General features: G+C 46.5%; 1 long non-coding RNA gene across 4 annotated transcripts; it reads right to left on the minus strand.

The window, feature by feature from the left end:
* Nucleotides 1-1,706: 1,706 nt before the first annotated feature.
* Nucleotides 1,707-25,083, minus strand: LOC107053772. Of its 4 annotated transcripts, none has more exons than XR_005861540.2 (8): nucleotides 24,941-25,083; nucleotides 24,140-24,283; nucleotides 21,772-21,937; nucleotides 21,594-21,670; nucleotides 21,456-21,500; nucleotides 20,869-21,343; nucleotides 18,170-18,294; nucleotides 1,707-2,785 (listed from the first exon to the last, which is right to left on the minus strand). It is a non-coding gene; the product is annotated as an uncharacterized LOC107053772 (long non-coding RNA). The 4 variants fall into 4 exon arrangements; XR_005861542.2 differs by adding an exon at nucleotides 13,526-13,693 and having other exon boundaries at nucleotides 1,708-2,785; nucleotides 20,869-21,500; XR_005861541.2 differs by adding an exon at nucleotides 13,526-13,693 and having other exon boundaries at nucleotides 1,708-2,785; nucleotides 20,869-21,670.
* Nucleotides 25,084-25,256: the final 173 nt, after the last annotated feature.

The following is a 25,256-nucleotide window of genomic DNA, read 5'->3' on the forward strand; positions in this document are numbered from 1 at the left end:
AAGGCAGTTTGGCTGCCGGGGCTCTAGCTTCTCAACAGGAGAAGCCTCAGACACCATATGGGAGTGAAGGACGTCATGGAGTGCTCTGCATCCTGAAATAAGGGGATGCCGTTGACTGCTGCGCCATGCTGGTGTCCCCATGCATGGAAATAATTCCCTGTGCTGCGGTGCTGGGAATGGGCACCGTGCAGCCCCAATGCCACATGTGGGTCCCCCAAAATGCCGTGCCCTGCTGTCTCTGTGTCTGTGTGCCTTGGCTGGGGGCAAACAGGGTGACGGAGCAGCCGTGCGAGCACACAGGAGCCAAAATAGTGAAGCTGTGTGGGAGTGAGCCTGGCTCTGACTCACCCACTGCTCTCAAATACCCTTTTCTCCAGAGGAAAGTAAGGTGGGAACCCATGGGAGATGTAACCTGTCCCCTCAGTGAAATGGCAGCCCTGCTTATCGTGGGGCCGTGAGGCTCATGCCAGAGCTGCTCTGCCCAAACACCAACCTCTCCACTCCCCATGAAGTCCCTGCATTTTTCTTATAGATAAGTCTTTATGTAACTGGGAATGAGAACTCCTAGTTAAATGTCTGTCCCTATGTGCCATTGGTCCTTGTGTTTTTACCTTTCCTTCCTCCTTTGATTCTACCCAATTAGCCTGTCACAAATAAGCTGTATTTCTTCATCCAGAGCAGAGAGTATTTAATACTGACTCCATATTCATCACCTGCATTCTCTCTGGCTTTTTTTTCCTGGCTACGACGGCTCTGCACCGTGATTGCTCAGCTTGTTTACCGATCTGTGACTCTGGAAGTTGACACTGTGCTCAGAGAAACCTCCCTCCAGCACTTCTCTCCATCCATTACAGCTTGCTAACTTTGCCGGCCTCGCTTTTGGCACAGCGGTACAACAGCAATCCTATAATATGGTCATTTTCACACAACTTCAAACCGAGCATCTTTATTAGCAGGTGCTAAATTGCTGCTCCAGCTGCTGAATGGTAACAATTAACTCAATTAACATCTAAACAGATGTAATTTTTGAGGAAACGAACAACATTAATAACCACCAAAAGGGGGAAAAGGCTGCAATTACAGACGTGGAGAAAATCATGCACAGCTACAGACAGGCATGTGCTGCTTCCAGTGTCCCCTGGAGAGCTGTTAGAGCGTGGCCCTTTCTCCAAGTGCTGGCAGTACGTGCGATCCATAATGCACGCCGTGCTTGCTGCTATGGATGAGGCTGTATCTGCAGAGGATGCAGTGTGGCTTCTCTCTACAAAAAGGGACCTGTACAGCCGGTCTGTCATACCAAAGGGGCGTTCATAAGGAAAACAGACATAGAGCGGTGAGTTGCCAGGCTTCTGTGCTGCTCAAGCTCTAGCTCCAGCTCCTGCTCCAGCCCAGTGACCTCTGTGTACCAGGAGTGACCTCCTGTCCGAGCTCCCTGCAGCACGCAGAGACATCTAATGGCTGAGGAACAACACTGTGAACGGCGCAGCTTAAAAACACGTTTTTGCAACGGGGGGGGGGGGGGGGGGGGGGGGGGGGGGGGGGGGGGGGGGGAGGGGGGACACAGTGAAAATACAGATTTCCCACCTGCGTTATCACTGCACACCGAGTTATTGGAAAGAAATGGTTTGCAATGTGGAAAGGAGCCTTGGCACTCGGAGGAGATGGAGGTGGGCATTTCCCCAGGGAGAAGCAGGGAGCTGAGGCAATGCCACCACACCAGGATGCCGGGAGGAGAAGCGACAACAGAAGGCTCATCCATGCTCCAGTCCCTACTTCAGCGCATGTTTCCCGCTGACACCAACAACCCTGCTCCCTGCTGCTTTTATTTTTATATCCACAGCTGCTCCCTGAAAGCTCCACTCTTCGAAGTGCCATTCGGGTGTGCTGGGGTTGCCACAAGGCAGCTCTGACACAGAAGGCACTGCCCTGCTACTCAGGAAGCCCAGCAGATAGCACAAGGAGAGGCAGGTGCTCCCTGGTAGCACAGGCAGCCCCATCCCACACTGGTGAGGACTGGGGACACGGGTGGCCAATAGAGACGAGGTGATGGAGGGCTTTGAGCCGGACCCCTCTGCTCTCAGAAGTTCTGGGTGGATTCAGAATAATTCATTCTTCCCCACAAAGAGGGTCCATTTTGACTAAACAGTGCCTTTCAAGGGGAAACGACCAAGCTTCAAAGAAGTTTGGGGCAAATTATTCACAAAGGAGGTAAATTGGTTCTGGTTCTCTTGCGACTTTAACTCTGCCTTTATTTCAGCACAAATGCAATCTCTGGAGCCACTCGCTCAGTCACGGAGCTTGCATCACGCGCAGCTGTTGACAATGCTTACCCACCACTCACTGCCTGTCCTCTCTTTTAATTTTTAATTTGCTGTAATTAAGAGACCTACTGGAAACAAAGCAAACTTCGGGGATAAAAATCCTCACTGCACAGGGCCTGGCAGGCCAACGGCTCACCTGCAAACTGCTCCGGGAAAGCAAACGAGAAGAGATTCAAAACCTCTCCTAATGCAAATAGAGGCATCCGTCTCCATTTAATCTTTATTTAGTCTCTCATTCAGCTTAAGTGTTATGCACGGCACTGCGATGGCCGTTTGCAAACACGCAGGCACAGGCTGCACGGATTTCCCTCCCAGTGCTGTGATGCTGGCACGGTGCCCTCAGACCTCCCAGGCTCACGGGGCTGCAGCAGGTATGGGATGCACAGTGGGGATGAATGCATCTGCAGCAGGGTCTGCCCCGCGTCACGACTGATACTGAGCAGGGTATGTGAGGATGCATCTACCTGTGGGGAAAAGAAGAAATAAATAAAGATCAGGAAGGCAGTCCTGATGGTCTGTGAGGTCTGTGTCAGAAGAAAGCATTTGTGATGATAATAATTTGCTCTCAGGCGGTATTTTGTGCAGAAGGATCTTGCAGCTCACTGACACAGAGGGTGTGCTGTTATCCCCTCCCTAATACCCAGTCTCTGGAAATACAAACAGGGCAGACTGCAGCTTCTTTTCATGCAGATCATTAATATAAAACGAGCTGGTTAAAAGACTGTACAAGCCTCTTTCGTGGACAAAAGAAATGAAAGAGTTTTAATTCCTGCTGCACTGTGGCAGGAGCTGCTCCCACCTCCTGCAGGAGCTCTGCAGGACAGGGACATTGGCACTACCTGCACCCTACAGGACAGAGGGAGCTGGGGAGCACCGAGCCCTCTGTACAATGCTTGTCACCCTTTTAGGCCATCAGTCCCATAAAAAAACCTTTCAAGTAGGGCAGGGTCTGCACAACTTCCATGGCGTTTCCAGGCTCCAAGTGCGCGCCTGCTGTTAGATGGGGTTTATTCATGTCAGTGTTTCTTGGTGCTGCGTGCAATATCTGGACAAAACAACCCCATCCCTCAGTGGGGAGTCTGCAGCACAGTGGTCTACACAAACAATAACAAATCTCGGTGGCTTTTTCAAGCAAAAAATGAAAGTCATCCAGGATATGAGCCAATTCCCTTCTCTTTAGCACTCGGTCTCTACTCCAAAGCTTTTTGGAAACCCTTAACTGGTAGCTTTGAAGCATTTGGAAAAAAAAAATGGTTTCCCTTCTTCATTGATGTACTGTCTCTTTTTTCTGCCAAAACCCACACTTTTTTTGCCAAAATAAAAACCCACTAGTGTATGAAAGCAGAGCTCATCCTCCAGGGAGGGGAAAGAAAGCTAGCAAGTAAGATCTGACAGAAATAGAAAATCTTCCAGGAAATAATATCTTCAGCACTGCTTTTTTCTGCTTCATCATATTGCAGTCAGAAGAAATTCTACCAGGGTCCATCTGAGCCCAATTAAAGCCCTCGCTTTCTAATTTTCACGGACCCCTCCAGAAAATGTGTCACAAACAAAGGCTACAAAGACCTCGTGGGGACTGTGCTGCTCTTCACGCTCTCTGCAATCTGCTCATTGCCGTCCTCCTCACTGATCAGAGGCGGCAGATAGGCTCTCTCTATCTTCCTCTCCTTCCTCCCATGGCTGTGGCAAGCCTGGCTGTGAGCCTATGAGCCTGCGGTGTGGCTCATGCCAGGTCTCACTTTGTTCCCATGAGCACAGAGCTGGCCATCCATCAACTGTATCTCTGTAACAGACCTTGTTGGTGAGGTTGTCAGGAAAGAGGTGGTGGAAGCTGGAATGGTTGGAATGGATGGCTGTAACTAGATCATCTTTAAGATCCTCCCAACTCAAGCCATTTCATGATTCTATGATTTTAAGTGACCCAATCTGGCTGGAATTTGTGGCCAAGAAAGCCAATGCATTAGGGGCATCCAGCCCCTCAGACCTCCCCTGCTCTGCAGGGCAGAGCTTCTTGGGGACGTCCCCAGGTGCCTTGAGGCCAGCAAGCCATGTCACCCAGCCCTCTGGCACCCGACCACCATCACAGGATCGCAGCCTTGGTTTCCAATGAACATGTCCCCAGAGAAACCCACTAGTTTCAAATCTCTCCCTTATTAAGGACAGCGTAAAACCTAACAAGCCTGTCTCAGAGACAATACTGGCTTGATTTACAAGGTGCCAAATGTGCAGCCACTGCTCAGCATTTGCAGAGCCAGGAGGGACATGTATCTCAGCCCTGTGCAAGCCAGGCTCCCCCTCTGGAAGATGCTCTTTGGGGAAAGCAGCTGCGGGTTGGGCCGTGAGCATCCTGCTAGACCACGTGCCATCCTTTATGGGTCCAAGGGGAACATTTCTCATTATCTCTCCTTGCAATTTAATTAATCTGCGTTCAGTAATGAACCTTGAAATTTCAATTAAAAACATCATTACTAATCAGGACAGGATTCAAAACAGTCAAGAGGCTCTTGATATCCTTACAGTAGCAGGAGGTTTGGGTTCAAACCAGGACTTTTGGGCACCGTGTGACTGATCTCTTTGTTTTGGACATGGATCCACAACATTTCACACTTGTCTGTGTCTCTCCCTCCATCCTGCTCAACCCAAGAGAGCTGTGTCTTGTTACCAGCACCGGAGATACAGCCTGAATTTCCTTCAGCTTTTGACAGAAAATCACAAGCCTCAAAAATAAATCCCAAAAAAGGGAAATCACCAAGACTGACAAAGGAACACCAGCTCTGCAGCCTGACCATGTTACTTGGTTCCTAACAGCACCAAGGCACTTGTCTGCATGTTTTCTGGCAATTAAAGCTTTGGGAAGGAGATGTATGCATCATCAGTGCCTTGACACTGCTGAGCTGTTCTGCCTGGCAGCAAATAAGAGAAGCCACTGAGGGTAATTTCTGCCTTGGCAATATCAGTATTCCCTGACCCAAAGAGGATATCCCTCCCCATTCCATTGTAGAGCCTCCCTTTTGGGGCCGGCTGTTCAGCCAGGGCAGTGTGTGCCCTCCTGCACTCAGCACCATGGCTGTGCAAGATGGGTGTGCATCTATCATGCATCCAGAACCAGTGCTCTCAGAGACCCAGGCTGGAGAAGCTGTGAGTGCACCCAGACACAAAGATGCAGGAGACGACCTGCACTGGACCAGAGGTGCACTGCGATGTGCAGCTGGTAGGTATTGCTATATGGAGGCACTTTCTTGAGCAAAAACTTGGGCAGAAACTCAGGAGAGAATTATCCTGGAAATCCAGCACCAGTGAGCCATAGAGCAAAGTAGGAGTGGACAAAAGAGAAACCAGTCCTGCCTGCACTCTCCAAGTTGCCCACAGCCTTTCAAAAAGAGAAGTACAATAATGCATACATTCAACAGAAGAGGATAAAACTGAAACTTTATCTCTAAAGAGATAAGCTCTTTATTGAGGTGTGCCAGTCCAACGACCTGGCAGTGCAGACTTCAAAGGGAACACAGACAAGATTTTTATGTTTTATTTTATCCCACAACATTTAGACTGTAGTTGTCCAGCTTGGGCATCCAGAAATTGTTGTGCAACGCAGCATGTGTTTGTTATAGAAATAAATTACAAGTGATGTTTTTCAGAGTGGTCAGCGCTTGCATTTCTGCATCTCTGCAGAGTTGCTCTGGGTTGGTCTCTGGAGCATTGCATGTGCATTATTTCCCAGATACACAATTGAAGGTTGATTGTAGCCTTTTGTAAAGGGCCGAGCAGATTAAATTATCCAAGCCAGGAGGTGTCTGTGTAATGCTGCTTATTTTGTTTCCAGTGCTACACCAGACTGAAACTCTTGTCAACCACTAAACTCCCATGTAGGCCATAGGACTGGCTCAGAGCAGAGTTGAGAGCTCCAACAAACACACTTGAGATGCTTGGGCCGTTCCAAGGACACTTGATGTCCCCATGTTGGACAAGCAGCAGCTCCAGGCTACATGTGCCCCTGTATCAAAATGCAAAACCTTTTTTGCATCCTAGCGACAAGAACACTGAGGTGAGGAGCATCTCTGGGAAACTGGCCAGGACCAGTTTAAGAAGGGCAATGACTACAGCTGCTATGTTGCCAGGGGTAAAACAGTGCTTCCCCCAGGCAAGGCACAGACAGTTGCACAGATGAAGCAAGGGGTCCTGCAGATAGTTTTGAACTGCAGAATGAAGACTGAAGTCCATGTACAGCTCCATGAGGTGTGGTTGCTGGTACAAGCCCTGCCATCTGAACAGCCTCTTTGGGGAAAATGAGATGACAAAGGGTAAATGGGAAAAACTGTCCCCCCCCACTAGAAAACACTCTCTCGATTCATGTGCTGTTTCCAATGCGTAGCTGGCCTACAGCTTGAATAATTAGATTTCATCCAAAGAGGCGAAATTTGCAGAATAAGTTATTAATCACAGATTGTTTGCCCAATATCAAGCAAGAAAGAAGTGAGCATTCACAAAGCCGGCAGCTCAGCAACGTTCCCTCTGTCACACTACATGAGTCGCAAGCACCAGATCCCACAGCTGGGGGACATGTGCCTGCCCTGGGTGCTCAGACACTACACCTCCAGCCTGGCATGGAGAACATCCTGTGAAACCCTGGTGACAGAGGAACTCTCCATCTTCAGCGTATTGCACATGTGGTGGGAAATGAGATGGTGCCTTGGCTTTGCAAAAGGTGATAGGATCTCTTCCCACCTTGCCAGCAATGGGCATTTCCCAAGCATCTCCCCTCAAAGCCCATTATCCCCTCCCATACCAATTGGGCATGGCCGCAGAAGATGCTCAGCCCTGTGCAAGAAGTTCTAACTCCAGACTGCAGCCCATTGGTGTTGCCAGGCTTGCCCTACAAGCTTCCAACCTCTCTGAGACTGGGTGAGTGCAGGGCTTAGAGATGCTCTCTGGCACAGGGCACCAGAGTAATTCAGTGTGGGGCCCACACCCAGGATTATGGCTTTGAGAAAGGAGGAAACATGGGAGTTTGGCTCAGAGGAACACAATAATTACCTGAGCAGAAAACAGAGCCTTTTCTTTCCTGGTACAAAACATCTGATAAAAGCTTGAGACCAGCGATATTTATATTAGCAGATTTTACATCCTTCTTGTGTGTACTTGGACTGCGAGATACAAATCAAAGCAGGGGTTCATTCCAAGAACAGTTTATTTTTATCTGAGTTAAGTACGTGCTGGCAAACCAGATATTGGTATGCTGATTCTGTTGGTTTGGTGTGATTCAGAGTAGCTCCTATTGTTTTATACTGTGTTTCGCTCTGGAGTACTTAATTTTTCCAAGTTGTGGGTTTCGTTTCTTTTGGTTTTGCTTCATATAATGTATATTTTCATATGGGTGGTTTTAGGCTTTAGTGGTCAGCTGGAGTGTTGTAACGCTTTAATGCAAAGGAAGAACGTAAAACCATGAAAACTAATTCTAAATGGGCCCGCAGTCAAATGTATCTCTCTCTACACCCACCCACATGAGGTGCAGAGTAGAGCAGCACGAACAAAGTGCCACTCAATAATTCATAGCTTTCAGCCTTGGTGGTTCCTCACCTGAGCCTTTGGTTGGCTGACGTTGGACACTGTCAGCCTGAAATATTTTCTCTCCAAAGCAAAAATCCCAAGGGGCGTATGGATTTAGCAGAGAGGAGGTCGTGGGTCCTCGCTGGATGCCATGTTGCTATCACCATGTTGGTGCCAACCTCCTCGTACAGAGGAGAGGAGTTGCAAATGATCTGTAGTCCTATTTGCTGTCACTGTGTTGCCATCCCTGTGGAGCATAACAGCCCTTGGTAACCTCTGTAGAGATGGGTTTTCGGCAATTCTGCAAGGACACCTGCTGCCAGGGCCATGCTGGTGCACAGCTGGCAGGGCAGGATTCATACTCAGGACAAGACAAGGAGAGCATGCCTGGCACAGTGCTGTTCGTCAGAGCCATGCCTGCGGCTGGTAATTAAAGAAGGGAGAGAGAGAGGGAGAAAAAAAAAGAAAGGAAAAAATCACCTTCTTCAAGATTTATGAGAATATAAACTCAGGAACTGCGATGTTCCTATCACCACCTATGAGACCCAAGGGACAGCTTCAACTTAATGCAGAGTCGAATGCTCATCTCAGTTATGAATTTAGAAGGTGATCCGGAGTTTGGAGTGGAGACATACGAGTGCTTGAAGAGGAGCATGCAAGAGGCTCAGTGCTGCCAACACCGGTTCTTGTACCTTATTTCCACTGCAGTACTCAAAGCCTGTCTGGAACCTAGGAGGACAGGAAGAAATCTGGCAAGGGGTGGGTGGACAACAAGGATTGATGTCCACCTTCCCAAAGGAGCATGGGCACCTAATGCAGCAGCAACCAGGATGCAAAAGACCTGCTTAGGACCCAAGTCATCATGACCTTCCTCCTTGGTTCCCCCATGCAGGTGAAATTTGGGAAGCATGTTTAAGAGGAAAGAAGAAAGACACATACAAAGCACCTACTACTATGTCTGTGTGCAATCAGATGTTTTTTTCTTGATACGCCAGCTGTTGAAAGCAACATTCTCTGAAGCTTTCTCCTTGACTTTCATGACTCTTCCAGCTGCCACAAATGGGAAATCGTGTTGCTAGCTCAACGAGATATGTGCCAGCTCCAACACAGTGGCTGAGAAGGGACAGTTGGCACGCAACGTCTCCACTGTCCATCCTTGGGTTTGGTCACTGGAAGGGATGCTGGCTCCACCAGAGAGGGGGGTACTGTGATGGGTTCTGGACTCTGCCCCAAGGGGTGTGCATTCCCATACCCTCACTTTAGTGACCTATCTCTCAGGAAAGTTATGGGGATGTTTCATCCCCCCAGCTCCCTTAATTCTCGTGGCATCTGGTGAAATTATTCATGGGAGAGTTGAGATGTGCCACGGCCCTGCTTCAGCAAGCAACTCTTAAGCCAAGCAGGGCAAGAAAAAGCAGTGCTAGGGGCTTAACTTTGGGGCACCTCAGTGCTGCGGCCAGCTGGACTCCACACCAAGTAGAGGGAGGCCCTACTGGACTTTAATAAGGCTATTAAATACTTTAATCGATTTTAATAAAAATAAAGGTAAAACAAACGTGCTTCCAGCCAATAATAAAAATAATAATGCAATAGCAAGTAGAGCTCCTGGGAGGAAGTCATTAAAAAACAAAAATGAAAACATCCAACCAGAAGATTTTGCATCCAGTCCGGAGCAGGATGGAATGGTCAGGAGCAGAAGTTTCTGTAAGCTGTTGCAGGCTTCCTGTAAGAGGTGGGGAAAGCAAGGAGAGCTTTACAGTCTCAGGTTTCTAAACCTCCAACGGGAAACCTGTCCGCTCCTCAGAGTGATCCCCAACTTCACTGATGGAACAGCCACATACATTCCAGTTAAGGTAATCTCCTTCCTTAATTATTCATGACCTGCTTTAAAGGAGAAATTGAAGCTCAGAGGAAATCTGAAGGCTGCTATACACATTCTAATCAGCAGCACTGCTTAGGGCCTATCTTTGTAAAAAAATAAAAATAAAAATCAGTGTAAGCATTTTTATTAAACTACATGGCCAAGTAAGAGCTCCTTCCAAGTGACAGAAATCACAGCTGGCTTATTTACACTCTTTATCTCTTTAAATCATATAATAAAGGCATTACCCTGAAAAGAAGAGAAAGATCTTAAGATAAAAGGAGTGCTACATGACAAATATACTTTCATCAGCCAGGAAAACAGGTGTCTCATAGAGAAGTTTGTTCTCAAGTTGTCCTTCAATGAGATGTTAATCTAAGGCAGCCCAGGTGGCATGCCACTCAGAGGAAGCAGATCTAACAAGTAGGATAGGATGGCTGTAAACTGGCAGAGCTTCATGGAGGTCCAGCAAACTACCTTACACCACCTTGGGGGCTAACCAACTCTTTACAGTTCTCATACATCATTCTCGTATTTTGCTGTAAAATGAGTTTATTTAGCAATGCGTGGTCTTGTGAATCAAATGGTCAAAGCATGCACACGACATCACATGAAGAGTCATGATGCTGCCTGCAATCCTGCTGCACATCATCTTGTTTGACTGCATGCATAACCATCTGTGGCCTAGCTAAGAGAAGCAAAGACATTGTCAGTCTAAATAAGGGCGGTGCTCCACAGGACTGAGTGCCTCTGCTCTCTCTGAGCAGCACCATCTTACTTGTAAGATGCACCCAAGCTGCCTGAGACAGCTACTAGGTAATCTGCACCAAACCAGAGGTTAAATCACAACTCAGATCCCTTTCAAAAACCAGCGAGTTTTTTGTACATTTGCTTAAAAACATGGAGATTATCCACTGCCATAGATTCTTCAAAGCCAACTTTGGATTTCAGCATCACTTCTACCCTCAGTGACACTTGGCTTTGGGTTGCTCAGGCTAATGGCATATTGGGTGAAGAAAGCATTTAGCTGATCAGCTTGTGATTTACCTTCTCTGAGCATCAAGTATCCCCTCTTCTCTCTTTGTCCACCCTCATCAATGAATGCCTCTCCTTCCATGTTAAGCATACACTTCTACAAACAAGATTTTTTCCTCTCGGCTGAGACACCCCTCTTTTGATTTTCTCACTACATTCACCTATTTTCTTTTTACACACCTTCTTGATTTTACAAGGAGTTCTGTCTTTCAGCAAGGTTTTGTAATCCTTTATGAGCCTTGGCTGATTGAACGTCACTCTCAGAGATGATTTAGGGGCAAGAGGCAGCTGACTGGGAAAAAAAAACAGTCTTGTAAAATAGCTTCTAGGTATATCAGAAGCTGGTCTGAATATCCTGAAGATACAGACGTGGTCTAACATACTGCTGGGGCTCTGGAATCTATCTTCCAGGAACTAGAAAGATCCCAGATGACTGCATACCATCCATAAGGTCTCGCATCATAGAGTGGGTGCAGCCTACAACCACTGCATCCATCAGGCAGGACCTGCCAGCCTTTGCAGTTCATGGGAACTCCTCTGGTACTCTCACAGGAGCTTTTCCCTGTCAAGATCCATCTCCAGGAGTCACTGCCTGAAGACAAATGCCATGCTCTTACAGATTTCCAAGGCTTCCAGTCTCCAAAGACCTTGATTCTTTTCTTCCAGCTCATGATTCCAGTGCTGAAGCACTGCCTTGTGCCGCCTGCATGGGATGGGCTACTTACACCAAAAGACTCAATGAACATCACGGAGTAGATGTGAGTCCCTGTCACATTCACAGCCATTTTGCTTTTCTTTCAGGAGGTACAGAATAATCTTGCAGTCAATTACTCCCACTTTAGGGAGTAATTGTGAACCGTCAGGTGTTTCAGACAGCATGAAAGATGCTCTTAAAATATTCTGAATGAGTGCTCCCGGCTGTTGCAAGCGAACACTTAACCCAAAGCATGGAAAAAATACATCCCTCTTTTCACTGAGGGAGTCAGTGGGCTGCATCTGTGATGAGGCAATATCTTATTCTGCAAGGCCCTACAGCTGCAGCAGCAGTTTGGGCTCAGGACAATGGATTGATGCAGCTGCAGCCATGTTTATTGGCACTGCAGGGTTCAAGGATGGCCTAAATCAGTCCAGTGATTCTCCTTTCATCAAGAGAAAAGTCGGTAAAGGAACCAGGAAAAGAACGAATAACTCAGAGGCATCCGGGGCCACAGAGAAAAGAGGCAGAATTTGTGTAGCAATAGCTCAAAAAATAATAATAAAAATAATAATAATAATAATAATAAAAGGTAAGATTGCTCTTTACTCCAGCTTTCAGTTGCTGAATACAACTAACACCGAGTTCCTTTCACTGGGAAGGGAAAGGATGCACACAGAGCTTACACTGAACATACAAGGAGCAAGTGTAGCAGAACAAATGCATTGTTCAGCAAAAGATGAGCCTTTAGCTTGTTGGTTTAGTGCCTACATTTAAAAAAAAAAGCAGATAGGAGCTAGCAGAGATTGTCAGTCAAGTTGTACTAACACTTTATAACCAATTTGACCAGGACTGCAGTATGCACACTGACTCCAATCAGTTATCTCCCCATTGAACTCCACTGCTCAAAGAGTCATAGAATAATAGATCCATAGAATCATAGCATGGTTTGGGTTGGAAGGGACCTCAAAGCCCATTCAGTCCCAACTCCCCTGCCATGGGCCGGTTGCCCCTACAAGCTCATGCTGCCCAGGGCCCCATCCAACCTGGCCCTGAACATCTCCAGGGATGGGGCATCTATAGCTTCTCTGGGAGGCCTGCTCCATCTGAACTGGACAGAAAATGTCCACCTTGAAATGTTTCATACTGTCACTTAACGGAAAATGCAGAAGTGCCACAACCAGCCCCCGCTCGTGCCCGAACGATGCCCTTCAGCTCCGTGGACACGTCTGCAGGTAATCTCTCTCACCATCAGAAATCTCTGACTCCCATTCTGAGACACTATGAATAGCTGCGTGCACAATTAGCAGGTTTCAGGGCAATGTGCAGAACATCATAATCCACATAAGATCAATAGGATCATCTTCCATGTCTGTAACAGCAAAGGTCAGAGGGAGATCACAGAGGTAGGAGATACGACCCCCGGGATGAGCAGAGGCAGCAACCTGGGTCCCTTCTGCTTCCCAGGATGACCCCGAGGGCTGCAGGAGGCTGGGGATGCAGAGCAGCACCTCTTCGTAGTGTGATCTGCCCCACTGCGTGGCAACACGTGTTGCTGTGATTAAAAATGCACTGTATCAACTGTGGCTGAGGTCCCCACAGCCATCTATTTAATAATTAATTCATGCTGGCTCTTTGAGCGCAATGAGCGCATCGCCTGCTTTCCAGCTGGACGCTGACCCACAGCTGAAGTGACACAGCCCAGCAAGGAGTTTTCTCCTTTCTCAGCCCTGCAGCACCCTACCAGCAGCAGCAGCCAGGATGCTGCCTGCTGACCATTGCTACAGCCCTGGTGCAGGCAGCCTATGTTTGTATGCAGCGCATCATCTGGCTCCGAGCTCACTGCTGGCCAAGGTGAGCAGCCTGGAAGGCATGCAAGCATGCAGGGATATATATGGGGACAAACCATACGTGCTGCTGGAGCAGTTTATCAGTATGGGAGGGACCAGGGGAGATCCTCTTCTGGGACCTCAGTGTGATCTGATGGGGCAAATGATCTTCACATCTTGGGCAGGAGCAGAAGGGAAGCATCTAGGCAGCTCATCAGCAGTGTCTGCAGCTACCTACCTTCGGGGTGTATGCTGTTGTGCTCCAGGATGGAGCTTCTTCCCAATGTGCTTGGCAAGGACATCAGGTGCAGAGGTGGAGGGAGCGGGACTGAGAATGCCTCCAGGACCCAGATGAAAGAGGATGGAGTTCAGCCCACACTCTCTGAGACCATCAGAGACATACATCCTTTTGCAGAAGGAAAGTAAGAAGTGTTTTTTAAATACGGTAAGTATTTCAGAAATGTCTTTTCTCCCTCCAAGAATGGTTCTTTTCACAGCCTTGCAAGCAGCAGATGAGCAATCCAGCACACTCCTGGGTTGTACCACCCCGAAGGCCTCAACACTTTGCAGCCGTGTCACCTCCAAGATGTCCAAAGGCAGCTAACATTTGTGCAAAGCTGGTTTTGACCAACAACCATCTCAGGGCCCCATTGATAATTGCACACTTTATTTTGGTTGGAACTCTCTATTTTTATGTTTCAATCACATCGTATTCACCCTCCCCTTTCTAAACATCTAGTCTTCCTGCTATTCCAAATAGGCCACTTTTCATCCAAATATGTCCTTTCTTTCCTGGCAAAAATGCATAAACCTAACGACTAATGAGCAATTAATGCATTAGAACGCTACAGTTGACTCTTCTTTACATCATAAATACTCACAACAAAAGAACACTAGCCATCCCCACTATAAATGCATGTTATTCTCTCTTTTACAGCTTCTTGATGGCTTTTTTTTAGGTGAAAAATACAAGTTCATCCTCATTTCTGACCTTGACATGCATGTCTTAATCAAGCTTTGCTTGAGAGAAGTGATCCACAATCAGAGAGAACAGATGCTTACTCCCTGGCCAGAAGAAATTATCAGGAGAGACTTGAGCCTTTGATACCATGAATAAATTGTCAGGCATGAAAAAAGGATACAAAAATGCCTATGGAAAGCATGGCTTTCCATGACAGGGCCTTTCTTTTTCAGAAAATGGCGAGGACTTACTGTTTGCTTTTATTAATTCACACACATCCCTGATGTTATCACTGAACACATCTATGCTGAGGGCTTTAACAGCTGCTTTCCTCCAGATGCTGATGGGATGCTCTGGCTGAACGCAGGCCATTGGGAGGTGCATAGCTTTATGATGGATGGGACTTTTGGACTGGAAAGTGGAAAATAAGGTTCCCATGCTTGGTTAGAACTGGACTGGGCATGGAAAGTCAACAGCAAACTTCCTAATACACTTGTGTTTCACAACATGCTCTGTACTGTGAAGACCAGCATGGCAGTGAACTGCAGTCCTAACTGGAGTGGCCAGAGACACGTGCCTCATATCCTACAGAAAACTTACTCTAAGAAATCTCTTGGCATTCCTGGTTTCCTCCCCAGCATTTCTATTCAGTGTTCAAGCACCTTGGTGGAGAAACTGTGCCTTGCTGGGATAACAACCTCTCCAAACCACTGGGATGCAGAAAAGACACCTTCTTAAAAACCACTGAAGTAACTCTGAAGCCAAAGTCTGGTATCCAAAAGCCTGTTAAGCAATCAACATCTGGGGACTGTCGGCACAATACTGCGGGTCAGATCCTCTGGAGGTGAGATTCGTTTTTCCATTCATATCATTAACAATATCTGGATGAGGTCCTGCAGCAGATCAGGATCACAGACAGGGTAGGCCTGGGCAGATGACCTCCTCTTCATCATCACATCATGGTGTGTTCAGGGTTACCTGCACAGCCATGTGGATTCATCTTAGATAAATGTACTGAGAGATGAATCCACTTTAGGTTGTGGATACCCGATCCCTGGAGGCATTCAAGGCCAGGCTGGATGTGGCTCTGGGCAGCCTGGTCTGGTGGTTGGTGACCCTGCACATAGCATGAGGGTTGAAACTAGATGGTCATTGTGGTCCTTTTCAACCCAGGCCATTCTATGAATATTTGGGAACTCTAGCTTCTACCATAGACTTGCACCAGGAGGAAGCATCACCAGACACTAACAGATGTTTTACTGACTAAAATCACACAGAAGAATCACACAGTCCTCTCTAAGGATTGCATCTACAGGGGAAAGTATGAGCAGTGAACATTCCCCCTCATTAGTCTCCACCACAAAATCCCCCAGCACAACTGAAAGAGATTTTGTCACTGTTGTATTTGAGGTAGCATGAAATTCCTCAGTCATTCCGTGTCCCTTCCTCCTGTGATGCTTAAACATACCCTGAGCCAGACAACAGCTTTAGGAGACCTCCATACTGTAGATACCTAGGAAAGCCCTATCTACTGCAGCTGATTCTGGTCCTGTTGTTCCACATTCATCTGAAGGTTTGAAGTAGATAATAATTTCCTTTCCAGCCTCAGGCAAAACCATGTTAGCATGCAGAGCAGGGGAAACACCTCTGATGGCCCCTTTCCTGCCTTGTTTTGAGAGCAGAGTAACCTATTGAGCAGAGTAACAATTGAGCAACTTGGTGCCCATTTGCTGAGGGATGATGCGCTATTTCAGGTCATGTCTGCAATTTATATGGCTAAAAAGAAAGAAAATTGGGCTGCACGTGTCAGGTGCTCTGCTCCTGGATGCCAGGCTGGAAATGTTCCTGACAATGAAGAATAACATAGAAGAAGCATAGCAACAAAAACATAAGTACTCTGTTGATTACTGCGTGGAACTGGAAAATGTGAGAACAAGAAACTGTGGTTGCACTTTTTACCCTGGAAAAATACCCAGGATGTGTGTTGACAGTGATAGATACACATAGCTCTGCTATACAGTGGTACAGCTTCACCAGCAGCTCAAGAAACAACATTTCTGGTTATAACATTCAGCAGCCATTTTCCCTTGCACTGCACAGGATGTAAGAATCCATTGGATCCACGTAGGCAGCAAAGCAAGGCTTATCTGGAAGCACTGCCCAGGCACTTGGAGAAGCTCAGTGGAGTGGCAGAAGTGTTTGGGAACTCCTTCACTGACAACCTCAGAAAGGTGGGACCCTTGGCAGAGCTTCTTTCCTTCCCCTTGCCACATCTCAAAGGGTAACCTTTGTTTCTTTCCCTTGACAGAATCCAGATGGTGCAACCAGGAATTTCTGGCTGGCAGGACTGTGTTTGGAAATGCACTCAAAGAAAGCCATGGGCCTGCTATAAAGCCTTCTTGAACACAGCTGCAGCCTAGTGATCCAGGTGCCAGCCATGGGCCTGACCTGCTATGGCACTGCCCATGGGTTGCTGCTGAATTCAGAGCCCAGCAGGGATCTTAGGGATTCTTTCCCCCAGCCAAGGAGGAACCAAGGGGCTCTGACCTCAGACCAACACACTGACCTTGCCAAAGGGCCATCAAAGGTTGCAAGTTTTGTATGTATACAAGTCAGTGTGCAACAAACAGCTGATATTTAAGCGCATCACAGCTCAGGAAGCAAGGTGATATACCAGCTTCAACACCTTCAGCCAACACACAGAGATTGCCAACACACTGGGCTGGGGATGCAGGAGAAAGGAGCAACCAGTCCATACCTCTGCTCAGGAGGAGCCAGAGAGGGGCCAGGAAACAGGGAGGCAGGAAGATGTGGCTGTCCCACTTGGGGCTGGCAGGCAAGCTGGAAAAACTTGCAAGGAGAGCAACGTGTGCCAACCTGAGAACAAGTGTGCATCTCCAGCTTACACACTGCAGTTGTGCCAAGGGTCTTGCTTGCCATGGCATGCCAACTCACTGCTGGCCCTGAGGGTAGATAAGCTCCAGAGCTCAGGGTGGGCATGAGAGGCATCTCTTGCACAAACTTGGGTTTCATTTAGAACAGACTGTTCACCTTCACAAGGAGTCATATCATACATTGCCTTGACACTCTGCCCCGTGCACAGTTAGCATAGCTTGTGCTGTCCATGTGCCAGGGTTAGGAACGTTTTGCAGAGGTGGCAGGATGCTCTCCAGCTTTCTTGCCACAAATTCATTCTTTTGGTTCCATATAGGAATTTTCCATGATCTTTTGATGCATAATCAAAGAGTTATTCACCTCCAAGCTGTACAGACAGCAAAATGTGACTCCAGCAGCTTGCAATGGCTTATTAAACCCAATGATCCTTAGAAGAGAATAGGAAGGAGGGAATGAGAAGAAACTCTATCTTGCTGCATCATTAGGCTTGTTTTTCTGGGAGGGTTTGATGGCTGGTTGAGAGATTGGGCAGATTTCCTAGAGTATTCCCCATCCTTCCCTCCAGCCTGGTAAGAACAGCAGTTTGGCTGCAGACCTCATCTATACAGGGTGCCCAAAACCAACCCATAGATTGCTGAGTTGGCTACACTCCCCTGCTCATTCGGACTGCTGTGCATTGCTCTACAGCACCTTCCTACTGGGGGACCACAGGCATGTTTGAATACATGGCAATTTGTAGACGCCCATAGCTTGGCACTGCAAGATTACTGAGTCTGCTGCAGGGAATTCAGCTTTCCACTGCAGATACTCAGGGACTGTGCAAATCTAAAGACTGTGGAGACAACTAAATTGGGTTGCAAATTCTGATTTAAGGATTCAATGGAGGGAAAGACTTTTCCAGCCTGTATTCCTCCCATTCATTCATTGGGAAATGTGACCTCTGAAAGGAAAAGATGAACGTGCAATTGCTTCTACAGGAAAAAAGTAGGGAGGAAAAAAAAAAAAAAAAACAGAACCATTTATTACCATGAGTGATCACTCCAAACTGTGGGTGTTCAGCACCTGGCAGCCTATTTTCTAAGGATGCACAGCAGTACAAAGCGGGACTGGCTCCGGAGGCAGTTGCAAAGAAGTGTCAGGACCAGGCTGCACTGAAAAAGGAATAAGAGAAAGGAGAAAATGATGAGGAAGAATGGCAGGGCGTCTAACACTTTGCATCTAATGCCTCCACATGGCTGCAAGTGCCGTGGCAATTTGGCCCTGATAACACGGATGAAGAGACGTTGCTAACATATTGCTTCCTTGTCAAATGTCTCACTGGTTTTGCAGCCAAGTCTCCTGCCAGCAAGGCCACAGCAGCGCCTCTCCGTTACTTTCATATGCAAAGAGGTTTTTAACTCAATTGCCAATAAAATTCTAGTGGGTGGAGAGGAGGACATCTGCCTGTCTAGTCCTGTGCTTGCCAACATGGTTCTTTTATTCCTTCAGAAGCCGCGAGCTCCTACTCGAGCTGGTATTTTGACAAGCATTTCTGTTTTCTTGACACAATGGGCAAAGTGGGCACAGATCTTGCATGCCACTTGTAATATGTCTTCTGTGCCATGATTTGCATCCTTTCTGGAGGATGCCTGGCACAGCGCTGCACAAAGCAGAACGAGCAGCTTGGACAGTGGGTTTAGTCTGACATGCAAATGTACTGCTTAATTATGTGCAATTGCGTTAGGAGAAATGTGAAGAGGATGCTTTGCAGGCTGTGATGGCTACAGGGCTCTGATGAGTTTTGGTTTGCGGGGCAGGGGTAATGGAAGTCGCTTTGGAGAAGAGAGGGAAAATGGAGAAGAGAGGGAAAAAAAAGGATGGAATGATATCAAAGCAAATGAGGTTTCATCAGAACTGCACAGAACGGTGACAGCCATTTGTGTTAACTACCCAATGATATTCTTGGCTGCAGGAGACCCGAGGGTCCCAAAAAGCAGCTACAGCCCCTCAAAGACACTTCCCCAGAGGAAAGGGGACTTACAGGGCATCTGTGCTTTTGGAACAGTCTCAAAGCCAGTTTTCAGACCCATCAGTAAAATTCCAATTTAAAATGAAAGCGATCAAATAAACCCCAGTGGCAACCTGGTCACCAGGAGTGGGATAGGTGAACTTCCTCCCCTGGGGCTCCAGACCAGATCATGTCATCTCTTCCAGTCCTGAATTTTGGTTAATCTCTGCCTTCTTTCCTGAGGATGAGCCACTACCTTTGCAAACACACAATATGTTTACACCTAAAATAAGAAGCCAAGAAGCCAGAGGGACTACTGCAGAAAAGGTTTAGACACATCAGACTGTGCAGATGATTGGAGCCAGAATCCCTCAGGTATCACACAGGGCACAATCAGCTCTCCTCTATCCTCATCTTCCCCAGGCGCTCCCTGTGTGCCAACCATGCTGCCAAGCCTCATAAATTTCCCTCTCTGAGCACTGCTCAACAGAGGGATACTGAAATGCGGTCCAACTGCATAGTTCTACAGCTGCCCAAGGGCACAGCAGCCAGCACTGCTCAGCCTTCACCCCAAATACAGACTCCCTCCTCTTTCTGGGATAACCATAGAGTTAAAGGACAGCTAATTTCATGCCTTATAAACCAGCTTCACTTTAGCACAAGAAATAAAAAAGAACTTTCTTATCTCCCCAGGGAATATCTCGAGACTCAAGCTGTATTATTATCTAGGTTAGTTTGACATCCGAGAGGAGAAGATTACAATCTGAAATCTGGAATGGAAAGGGAGTTAGTCAATGTAATTTCCTATGTTCATAAATAAATGACCAAGAAGAGATACATGTCACTCTGCTTTCACTTACTGAGCTGAAGGTTCATCTTTAAAGCAAAAGATCAGGAATTTATTGTCTTAATAAATACCTTGAGGCTCTTAATAAGGCACCTTGACCATCTTATCCTTCTGTAATTTGATTATCCAGTCTTTCCGGTTCTTAATTGATAATTAATTTGAATAACGTGCAAAGAATTGAATGATGGAAAAGAGAAGGAGAAACAGATGGTTGGTCTATTCAGTTAGAAAACATTTAATGGGGGAGAAAGGCTTTGCATTTTGAGCATAACAATATACTTTGTTCATCTCTAAGAAGGGAATATGGCATATGCTGCAGCTCATGGCTTCAAACTTCTGCAGTGGCAGAAGAAAGGACAGAAAAATTATTAAGGCTGTGCCATAAGAAGGTGGATAGTAAACATGCAAGGGTTAGAGAGCCAGTAAATGTGAAACCTAGCATAGCCTTCACTGGAAAAAAAAGCGATCCGGGACACAAAAGTTGCTGGAAGTCACATTGTTGTGGACAATCTTAAAGTGAAGCTCTCCTTTAATGGACAGAGGGATGTGAAGCCACACAACATGAAGAGCTCCTTGGAAGACAGCTGTATACTTTATATTCTGAGATGAATTCATTGCCTCTGACTATACTACAGAGAAGATCCAACTTTAGGAAACAGAATAATGAAACTATATAGTTTTTCCAAATGCCCCTAATGAAGTGTTCTTAAATAATCTTAAACTTCTTAAAAACCTCACTGGCTGTCCCAGTCTATTATTGTCATTGTAATGTTATAATGTGATGGAAAACACAGCAATGGCAGCAGGGTAGCAGAGTCCCAGGCTGCAGCAAGTAAGAATAAGGTCAAGTGCAGCAGATGAATGTAGAAACAAAGGAAAAAAGATGCATACTTTTGGAAGGCCTCAAGTAGACAGGGATGTCCAGCAAGAGATGCTCTTCACTGCCAACCCTTAAATGAGGTCTGGGAAGGGGTGGATCCTGGCTGCAGCCCTTCTGGTCACTCAGGTACATTGCATGCACCTGAGCTCTCCTGGGTTGGCCCCGCCTTCCCACCAGGTGCTCCATCACTGCTACAGGCTGTGACTTAGCACTTCCACTGTAGTCATCTTCAACATTTCCACCAACTAATGGATCATTGGGTAGAGACTGGATACCAGAGCGCCTGAAGTAGGCACTTACTCAGCAGTTTTTTCCACTACAAACCATCAGGAAATGCACCAGGCTACTCCTTGTGAACATTATGCCAACATTCCTCCTTCTATAGGGTATTTCAGCACTGAAACTGACCATGTATTTTTCAAGCCATGGCCTCTCATTGCAGAGCTCTTCCTTTTGGTGTTTCTAGCCATCACGTGGCTAAGTCTCCTGCAACAAGGAGTTTTAAGCGAGCATTTTTCCTGGAATCGACACCCACATTTTTTGTAAAGGATGGTACTCAAATGTATTTGTTTTTCTTCCAAGAACAGCCTATACTTACAGAGACAGGATAGAATAATGACTGAAGGTAATTCTGGCTCTGACTCTAGGAGGGTAAGAGGAACAAATAAGCAATATATTTGCACCCATGCACCCACACATTTGAAAGACTTTACATGGAGCAGATCCAAGCACTTACACCACTTGAAAAATTAATCAGAATCCTAAAAACACAGTTGTTTCTGTTCCTTGGTTGGTGCCCTGCTGGTTCCAGATCTGAAAGAAATTGCCATAGCACATAGATTTTTCAGTGCTGAAATCAACAGGAGCACATATAACTCTTGAAGGAAAGATGCTGTTTGCCGTTTCCCACTTACCCCCACCTTTGCTGAGGCACTGGTACAGCACTGGGTATTGATAATAACGGGGATCACAGCTCTCCCTGCTCAGCACAAGCTGAGTGCTGTGTGTAGCAAGATGATGAATAATAACCACAACTGCAGCTGTGACACGACTACTCCTTGCAGTCTTCTTCCAGTGTTCCTAAGGAGACAGAGTGCCCAAGGTCAAACAACAAACGCAATGCATTTTGATAGGGCCTACAGAAATGATTCCTTTCATTTCTTCCAGTTTTACAACCTCTGCAATGGAGTAAGGAACCAAAAAACATGATTAAAGAGTATTTCAGAATATATAAGATGCAAATGGATTGCAACAGTTTTTAAAGCAGTTAAATTTGCAGCCCGAACTACTTGGCAGAATCTCTCTAATAGTTATTCTTTTATTCATAGCAGCAATAAATAATAACAAAGCTAAACATCTCCATGCCCCCCCCCCCCCCCCCACCTCCTGCATCTCCCTAGCTGCAAATCTCAAATATGAATAATAATTACAGCTTATCAAATCAGCCCGTGATTAGAGACAACAGAAAGACATTTCATATTGTTAACTTCCTTGCACAAGAGGGAAAAAAAATCAGGTCATTGGGGTATTAAAAATTTATATCATAGCATTTGACTTGACTCATCTCTTAAAAAGAAAAAAACCCAGCATGTATTATGTATTTAGGCAATTCCTTTTAAACTCTTTCTAGAATGAGCATGAGATAGGCCCATCACTCGATAGATGGATGGCTCTGTCTAGATGTGCGTATTTTATACACACACATGTGCATACACTTAATGTGCACTCATACCTATATATAAGATCATATCCATAGAGAGAAAGGTGTAAATCTGTTTATATATCTTTGCTGAAGACAGATACAGAGCTAATGTTAACCAAATCTCTGCACAGATAGCATCTTACTTGAAGCTGGCAGCCTCAGAAGAGACTTTTTTTTGCCAGTTTTTGTAGTGTTGCAGCAACTTCAGCAGAGCTTGGTTCATAACAGCCTTGTTCCTGTTTATATTTGGTGGCTGGTTTATTGAATCATAGAATCATAGAATGGCCTGGGTTGAAAAGGACTACAATGATCACCTGGTTTCAACCCCCCTGCCGTGTGCAGGGTCGCCAACCACCAGACCAGGATGCCCAAAGCCACATCCAGCCTGGCCTTGAATGCCTGCAGGGATGGGGCATCCACAACCTCCTTGGGCAACCTGTTCCAGACTTTTTGGTTTTGTTTTGTTCTCTTTGGTGACTTTTCTAGCTCCCTTAGTCAAAAAATGCTTTAGGGAAAAAGAAAGTCCTTCATTCCTGCATTGGTGGCTAAAGCACAGGTGACTGGAATACATCAAGTCAGAAGAGAAGGCAAACCTTCAAATCACCACTCAGGAGATTAGCAGAGGAAATCAGCTGCTGCTTGAGTGGTTTTCAGGACCCACTTCGTGCCCTGTCAATCACTCCCACTGCTGGGGCTGCTAATTTGCCGCAGTTCTTCCTGCAGAGGCAAAGCAGGGCACTCAATGAAGGGCCATTTGGTGCATGCATCCTGTATGTAGATATGCAGCACTCCTCTGATAAGCGGATTGTCCAGAGTGAAAAAAAGGCATTTATTCTACTCTGCATCAAACCTGGGAATGCAGCCACTGCTTGGAGTGGGCTGCATGGGGAGCCCTGCAGGGATGGCCTTCCCCAGGCACATCCCGTGGTGCTGGTTGTCCCAGTGGTATGTCCATGGGTTCAACAACCAGTCTCGTTTAAGGGAAGGGAAAGTAATTTCAGCCCCCTGTTGCCCTAGGCTGCCCTGATCTTGGTGCCCACTGCTCTCAATGGAAGATGGTGGATCTCTGGATGCCTCCTGGCTGCTTAGGGCCTTGCTTGTCATTTTCTTCCACCTCCAACTTATACAATTCCACAAACATCCTCATGGTGACCAGAAAAACTCTCCTACATGTTTCCATGTAAAATGTACTTCTGTAAGAGACACGGTTCCATGTCCAAGGTTGTCAGCAGCACACATTTCCCAAAAGAGGCTAGAAATCTGGGAAAGGCAAAGTCTGCAGAGAGCTGCAGTGAGCACCTCTGTGTAAACACCCTGACATCAGCTCACTGCTTTCAGGAGAGGTCAGCAGATTTACATAGATGCCTTAATAGGGCAGCCACCAAAATCTCCTCTAAGATGTTTTGAAAGCTGTAAAAAAAAAGGCCCTCAAATATATTTTTTTTCAACATCTGCAGTCAATGAAAGGAGAGATGCAAATCTGCCGTCATTTGCATGCAAATTTTTTTACATCAAATCAGAGACAGAATGCACAATAAACACACTTTAAATTGAAATATTCCACATTCACTTCCTCCTACCCTTGCCTGCAGCTGGGATCCGATTTTCATGCACAGCTCCACACAGGTGACCATCCTCCAGTGGCTCTGAAGCCAGGAAGAGCGCAAGGAAGATGGAATTACAGAGGCAAAATAATTGCAACCAGCTCATGACTCAAAAACCAGCTGTCATGAAAGAGAGTAAAGACGAAGGTTCTTCAGAAATAAATGCTGTTAAAAGAGTTTGAATCTGTCTTAAACCCTGAAGTATCTTTATGATAACTACTATTATTTTGATCAAGGGGAAAAAATGATAATTAGTTCCCGTGGAGTCCACACAGTCAGAAATAATGGCAAATATCTCTGTAAGGCTTGTTTGCTACAGACTTCAGACAGCTCATTTGATGCGCAACACCCCTGCATGAGGGGAAGGCAGAGTTCACAACACCAGCACAGAGAAAGGCAAAATACATGCATTAAGGCTTAGGGTTTTGCTCAGGTCATGTTGAAAGTGCAGCAGAGCTGCAAACTGGGCTATGTTCACTGTCATGTTTTTGTGTCCCATCTCCATCTCCATCCCCATCTCCACCTCCATTCACATCTCCATCCCCATTCACATCTCCATCTCCATCCCCTTCCCTACGCTATTTCTTTATTTTCCATATGGGACACAGTGATCCAACCAGGCTCTCCATCTCCAGTCTCATGTGCTGCCCCGACCCACTGCTGGGAACAACTGAGGCTTCCCCAGGGAACACACAAAACCAATAGAGACCATACTGGTAAATCAAGCATTTAAATTCCTGAGGCTGGTCTCCTTGCACACCATTGCGCTGCACGTACCTGGAGAGCAGATTAGCCCAGGCTGAGCCCTGCCAGGTCCTGGCTGGATGGTTCATGGCGTGGGAGCCTTCAGCAGTCCCTGGGTCTGTCCACACCCTGCAACAGTTCAGCTGCTCGCCCTCAGTGCAGACATGCCTCACTCTGACTCACAAGCTATTAAAAGCCACATTTCCCCCCGTATCTCTCTACCTAAAGATATAGATAGGCACCAAGCGAGGGATGTAAAAGTATTTAGGCTGGCTAGTTAGATCTCACTGGAGGTTAAACACCAAATTCACCTGCCTGTTAGAAATGAAATGCCTTTTGCAATCAAGCC

The sequence above is a fragment of the Gallus gallus genome, chromosome 7 (assembly GCF_016699485.2).
Source record: "Gallus gallus isolate bGalGal1 chromosome 7, bGalGal1.mat.broiler.GRCg7b, whole genome shotgun sequence".
In the NCBI taxonomy this organism is placed as follows: Eukaryota; Metazoa; Chordata; class Aves; order Galliformes; family Phasianidae; genus Gallus; species Gallus gallus.